The sequence below is a fragment of the Salvelinus namaycush genome, unplaced genomic scaffold (genome assembly GCF_016432855.1).
Source record: "Salvelinus namaycush isolate Seneca unplaced genomic scaffold, SaNama_1.0 Scaffold3645, whole genome shotgun sequence".
In the NCBI taxonomy this organism is placed as follows: domain Eukaryota; kingdom Metazoa; phylum Chordata; class Actinopteri; order Salmoniformes; family Salmonidae; genus Salvelinus; species Salvelinus namaycush.
In genome coordinates this window covers 16,111-22,786 of record NW_024060614.1, presented here as the reverse complement: position 1 = coordinate 22,786, position 6,676 = coordinate 16,111, and the positions used below count along the sequence as shown (strand labels likewise).

At 41.6% G+C, this 6,676-nt stretch overlaps 3 non-coding genes and 4 pseudogenes across 3 annotated transcripts; all 7 read left to right on the top strand.

The window, feature by feature from the left end:
• The first annotated feature begins 708 nt into the window (after positions 1-708).
• On the top strand, positions 709-857 carry LOC120040590 (annotated as a pseudogene).
• Positions 858-1,537: 680 nt separating this feature from the next.
• Positions 1,538-1,656, top strand: LOC120040583. Its single transcript, XR_005475702.1, has one exon. It is a non-coding gene; the product is annotated as a 5S ribosomal RNA (ribosomal RNA).
• A 692-nt stretch (positions 1,657-2,348) lies between these two features.
• On the top strand, positions 2,349-2,497 carry LOC120040588 (annotated as a pseudogene).
• A 680-nt stretch (positions 2,498-3,177) lies between these two features.
• Positions 3,178-3,296, top strand: LOC120040593. Its single transcript, XR_005475706.1, has one exon. It is a non-coding gene; the product is annotated as a 5S ribosomal RNA (ribosomal RNA).
• Positions 3,297-3,988: 692 nt separating this feature from the next.
• On the top strand, positions 3,989-4,136 carry LOC120040584 (annotated as a pseudogene).
• A 684-nt stretch (positions 4,137-4,820) lies between these two features.
• On the top strand, positions 4,821-4,939 carry LOC120040592. Its single transcript, XR_005475705.1, has one exon. It is a non-coding gene; the product is annotated as a 5S ribosomal RNA (ribosomal RNA).
• Positions 4,940-5,630: 691 nt separating this feature from the next.
• On the top strand, positions 5,631-5,777 carry LOC120040586 (annotated as a pseudogene).
• The last annotated feature ends 899 nt before the right edge of the window (positions 5,778-6,676 follow it).

Below are 6,676 nucleotides of genomic sequence, written 5' to 3'. Positions count from 1 at the left end.
AATACCAGGTGTGTAAGCCTTTTGTCCACTAGGGGTGTGGCATTATTCATCAGCAACACTGCTTGTAGTAAGCATTTGATGCTGAATTGACTAAATGCAGCTTCTATGGGCTAGTCTCCCCTGCCCTTTTAATACGATCAAAGTTCCTTGTGTTGTCAGGGAGCAACTGCCTTTTATTTATCAAGACAAATAAGAATATTGTTACTGAATGCAGCTTGTGTGTGCTTTGTGCTCCCTCGCCCTGTTCAAATGATCAAAGGAAATATGCTGGTGAGGAGTGGAACTGGACTGGTGTCTGATGGCCCTGTGTTTTCCATGTTGGAATTACAACCCTTCTTTTATGGAGTAAATCAAAAGCACAAGAGAATCTGAGATGTTATCGATAATAAATCAATTGGTTTCATGCATTTGTCTGTGTGTGTGTGTGTGTCTGAATGTGATTGTATTTCGTCATATCGCAAACATTTGTGATATCAGATAGGTTAAGATATTAAAAAGTAATTGGTGATTTTTTTCGACAGTGTTGCATGATGGGAATCTAGTGGTTCACTGATATAATCTAGTAAACAAAATAAACTACTTTTTCACTACTCTGTGTGCAAGTGCATTCCTAAACGGCATTTAACGCAGGTCGATGTGATATGATATTATCAGAACACAAAGTGGTTACCGTTAGCGGAAAATGTTGGCACTGGAGAGACTTGCCCTCCACTGAGCAGAAGAGAATCTGTATCAAGAAGGTGCTTCACCCAGTGTGGGGTTCAGCCATTGCACTCTGGCTGTGCTGACCCCTTGTGAATTTTCCAAAAGTGGGAATCTCGATTGCAAAATTTATGGTAGTGGTCGTTTGCGCTTTACCCTGATGTCTTTGTTAATGATAAACCGTTGCTTGGCGGCAGGCTTAAGGATGACTTGAGTCAACTGACTGTGCTTATGGAGATCTTTGAAGTCAGTTGTGAAAGAGACTTTGTGGACCAATCGAAAGGTGGAAACATTTGTTTGTAGCAAAACATTGTTGGCATTTTGTCGAAACATTATGTTGCGAAATGCAGCATTGTATTTATGCCACGCTGGTACTTCAATCAAGAGATAGTTGAGAAGCCACTCTAACCCCCCCGGTCATGATGTGTCATACGCGCCCCATGCGCTTCCAATATGAAATTGTCCATACATGCGTTCCTCCTTAGCACAGAACAATGCAATAGGTTTTCAACATCCAGAGCTTTTGTGTATTTATTGTGGCTAGTAGGATAGCTGCATGGGAAACTGTTGCTGATGATGTATTTGTCAGAAGTCATTGTATTTGTCCGTTTTTTCCCACAAGGCTGAAATATGTGCCCTCGCTTTGAAATGTTAGCAAGGTTTGTTTGTATTTCATCCAACTATCTGTGCTAAAAAGTGATGGCTACAGTATATGTAATTTCTTCCACTTTTTGAGTGAGCCAAAGTTCAAGCTGCTTATCTAATTGGTGAGAATGCAATGTCTGTTTATCAGACTCACTTTGACTTTATATGGTGTACCAAGAGATGTGCCTTCGCTTACGGCCATACCAGCCTGAATACGCCCAATCTCGTCTGATCTCGGAAGCTAAGCAGGCTCGGGCCTGGTTAGTACTTGGATGGGAGACCGCCTGGGAATACCAGGTGCTGTAAGCCTTTTGTCCACTAGGGGGTGTGGCATTATTTCATCAGCAACACTGCCTTGTAGTAAGCATTTGATGCTGAATTGACTAAATGCAGCTTCTATGGGCTAGTCTCCCCTGCCCTTTTAATACGATCAAAGTTCCTTGTGTTGTCAGGGAGCAACTGCCTTTTATTTACAAGACAAATAAGAATATTGTTACTGAATGCAGCTTGTGTGTGCTTTGTGCTCCCTCGCCCTGTTCAAATGATCAAAGGAAATAATGCTGGTGAGGAGTGGAACTGGACTGGTGTCTGATGGCCCTGTGTTTTCCATGTTGGAATTACAACCCTTCTTTTATGGAGTAAATCAAAAGCACAAGAGAATCTGAGATGTTATCGATAATAAATCAATTGGTTTCATGCATTTGTCTGTGTGTGTGTGTGTGTCTGAATGTGATTGTATTTCGTCATATCGCAAACATTTGTGATATCAGATAGGTTAAGATATTAAAAAGTAATTGGTGATTTTTTTCGACAGTGTTGCATGATGGGAATCTAGTGGTTCACTGATATAATCTAGTAAACAAAATAAACTACTTTTTCACTACTCTGTGTGCAAGTGCATTCCTAAACGGCATTTAACGCAGGTCGATGTGATATGATATTATCAGAACACAAAGTGGTTACCGTTAGCGGAAAATGTTGGCACTGGAGAGACTTGCCCTCCACTAAGCAGAAGAGAATCTGTATCAAGAAGGTGCTTCACCCAGTGTGGGGTTCAGCCATTGCACTCTGGCTGTGCTGACCCCTTGTGAATTTTCCAAAAGTGGGAATCTCGATTGCAAAATTTATGGTAGTGGTCGTTTGCGCTTTACCCTGATGTCTTTGTTAATGATAAACCTGTTGCTTGGCGGCAGGCTTAAGGATGACTTGAGTCAACTGACTGTGCTTATGGAGATCTTTGAAGTCAGTTGTGAAGAGACTTTGTGGACCAATCGAAAGGTGGAAACATTTGTTTGTAGCAAAACATTGTTGGCATTTTGTCGAAACATTATGTTGCGAAATGCAGCATTGTATTTATGCCACGCTGGTACTTCAATCAAGAGATAGTTGAGAAGCCACTCTAACCCCCCCGGTCATGATGTGTCATACGCGCCCCATGCGCTTCCAATATGAAATTGTCCATACATGCGTTCCTCCTTAGCACAGAACAATGCAATAGGTTTTCAACATCCAGAGCTTTTGTGTATTTATTGTGGCTAGTAGGATAGCTGCATGGGAAACTGTTGCTGATGATGTATTTGTCAGAAGTCATTGTATTTGTCCGTTTTTTCCCACAAGGCTGAAATATGTGCCCTCGCTTAGAAATGTTAGCAAGGTTTGTTTGTATTTCATCCAACTATCTGTGCTAAAAAGTGATGGCTACAGTATATGTAATTTCTTCCACTTTTTGAGTGAGCCAAAGTTCAAGCTGCTTATCTAATTGGTGAGAATGCAATGTCTGTTTATCAGACTCACTTTGACTTTATATGGTGTACCAAGAGATGTACCTTCGCTTACGGCCATACCAGCCTGAATATGCCCGATCTCGTCTGATCTCGGAAGCTAAGCAGGGTCGGGCCTGGTTAGTACTTGGATGGGAGACCGCCTGGGAATACCAGGTGCTGTAAGCCTTTTGTCCACTAGGGGGTGTGGCATTATTTCATCAGCAACACTGCCTTGTAGTAAGCATTTGATGCTGAATTGACTAAATGCAGCTTCTATGGGCTAGTCTCCCCTGCCCTTTTAATACGATCAAAGTTCCTTGTGTTGTCAGGGAGCAACTGCCTTTTATGCATAAGACAAATAAGAATATTGTTACTGAATGCAGCTTGTGTGTGCTCTGTGCTCCCTCGCCCTGTTCAAATGATCAAAGGAAATAATGCTGGTGAGGAGTGGAACTGGACTGGTGTCTGATGGCCCTGTGTTTTCCATGTTGGAATTACAACCCTTCTTTTATGGAGTAAATCAAAAGCACAAGAGAATCTGAGATGTTATCGATAATAAATCAATTGGTTTCATGCATTTGTCTGTGTGTGTGTGTGTGTCTGAATGTGATTGTATTTCGTCATATCGCAAACATTTGTGATATCAGATAGGTTAAGATATTAAAAAGTAATTGGTGATTTTTTCGACAGTGTTGCATGATGGGAATCTAGTGGTTCACTGATATAATCTAGTAAACAAAATAAACTACTTTTTCACTACTCTGTGTGCAAGTGCATTCCTAAACGGCATTTAACGCAGGTCGATGTGATATGATATTATCAGAACACAAAGTGGTTACCGTTAGCGGAAAATGTTGGCACTGGAGAGACTTTGCCCTCCACTAAGCAGAAGAGATACTGTGATCAAGAAGGTGGTTCACCCAGGTGTGGGGCTCAGCCATTGCACTCTGGCTGTGCTGACCCCTTGCGAATTTTCCAAATGTGGGAATCCGATTGCAAAATTTATGGTAGTGCTCGTTTGAGCTTTACCCTGATGTCTTTGTTAATGATAAACTGTTGCTTGGCGGCAGGCTTAAGGATGACTTGAGTCAACTGACTGTGCTTATGGAGATCTTTGAAGTCAGTTGTGAAGGAGACTTTGTGGACCAATCGAAAGGTGGAAACATTTGTTTGTAGCAAAATATTGTTGGCATTTTGTCGAAACATTATGTTGCGAAATGCAGCATTGTATTTATGCCACGCTGGTACTTCAATCAGGAGATAGTTGAGAAGCCACTCTAACCCCCCCCCGGTCATGATGTGTCATACGCGCCCCATGCGCTTCCAATATGAAATTGTCCATACATGCGTTCCTCCTTAGCACAGAACAATGCAATAGGTTTTCAACATCCAGAGCTTTTGTGTATTTATTGTGGCTAGTAGGATAGCTGCATGGGAAACTGTTGCTGATGATGTATTTGTCAGAAGTCATTGTATTTGTCCGTTTTTTCCCACAAGGCTGAAATATGTGCCCTCGCTTAGAAATGTTTGCAAGGTTTGTTTGTATTTCATCCAACTATCTGTGCTAAAAAGTGATGGCTACAGTATATGTAATTTCTTCCACTTTTTGAGTGAGCCAAAGTTCAAGCTGCTTATCTAATTGGTGAGAATGCAATGTCTGTTTATCAGACTCACTTTGACTTTATATGGTGTACCAAGAGATGTACCTTCGCTTACGGCCATACCAGCCTGAATATGCCCGATCTCGTCTGATCTCGGAAGCTAAGCAGGGTCGGGCCTGGTTAGTACTTGGATGGGAGACCGCCTGGGAATACCAGGTGCTGTAAGCCTTTTGTCCACTAGGGGGTGTGGCATTATTTCATCAGCAACACTGCCTTGTAGTAAGCATTTGATGCTGAATTGACTAAATGCAGCTTCTATGGGCTAGTCTCCCCTGCCCTTTTAATACGATCAAAGTTCCTTGTGTTGTCAGGGAGCAACTGCCTTTTATGCATAAGACAAATAAGAATATTGTTACTGAATGCAGCTTGTGTGTGCTCTGTGCTCCCTCGCCCTGTTCAAATGATCAAAGGAAATAATGCTGGTGAGGAGTGGAACTGGACTGGTGTCTGATGGCCCTGTGTTTTCCATGTTGGAATTACAACCCTTCTTTTATGGAGTAAATCAAAAGCACAAGAGAATCTGAGATGTTATCGATAATAAATCAATTGGTTTCATGCATTTGTCTGTGTGTGTGTGTGTGTCTGAATGTGATTGTATTTCGTCATATCGCAAACATTTGTGATATCAGATGGGTTAAGATATTAAAAAGTAATTGGTGATTTTTTCGACAGTGTTGCATGATGGGAATCTAGTGGTTCACTGATATAATCTAGTAAACAAAATAAACTACTTTTTCACTACTCTGTGTGCAAGTGCATTCCTAAACGGCATTTAACGCAGGTCGATGTGATATGATATTATCAGAACACAAAGTGGTTACCGTTAGCGGAAAATGTTGGCACTGGAGACACTTTTCCTCCACTAAGCAGAAGAGATACCGTGATCAAGAAGGTGGTTCACCCGGTGTGGGGCTCAGCCATTGCACTCTGGCTGTGCTGACCCCTTGCGAATTTTCCAAATGTGGGAATCCGATTGCAAAATTTATGGTAGTGCTCGTTTGAGCTTTACCCTGATGTCTTTGTTAATGATAAACTGTTGCTTGGCGGCAGGCTTAAGGATGACTTGAGTCAACTGACTGTGCTTATGGAGATCTTTGAAGTCAGTTGTGAAGGAGACTTTGTGGACCAATCGAAAGGTGGAAACATTTGTTTGTAGCAAAATATTGTTGGCATTTTGTCGAAACATTATGTTGCGAAATGCAGCATTGTATTTATGCCACGCTGGTACTTCAATCAGGAGATAGTTGAGAAGCCACTCTAACCCCCCCCCGGTCATGATGTGTCATACGCGCCCCATGCGCTTCCAATATGAAATTGTCCATACATGCGTTCCTCCTTAGCACAGAACAATGCAATAGGTTTTCAACATCCAGAGCTTTTGTGTATTTATTGTGGCTAGTAGGATAGCTGCATGGGAAACTGTTGCTGATGATGTATTTGTCAGAAGTCATTGTATTTGTCCGTTTTTTCCCACAAGGCTGAAATATGTGCCCTCGCTTAGAAATGTTTGCAAGGTTTGTTTGTATTTCATCCAACTATCTGTGCTAAAAAGTGATGGCTACAGTATATGTAATTTCTTCCACTTTTTGAGTGAGCCAAAGTTCAAGCTGCTTATCTAATTGGTGAGAATGCAATGTCTGTTTATCAGACTCACTTTGACTTTATATGGTGTACCAAGAGATGTACCTTCGCTTACGGCCATACCAGCCTGAATACGCCCCTTTTTGGAAGTTTCAGGAAGTGAGTGAGCAGCAGGTGTTGGATTGTTTGTGAATTGTTTGTAGAGAGAAAATCGTTTTTGGTTTTGCTGGTTTATATACTTTAAGTTTGGAAGTTTGTGTGGGGAGTGTAGCTTATTTTCTTTGTAAATATTTGCGTTTTTATCCCCCAACGGCGTGAGCTGTT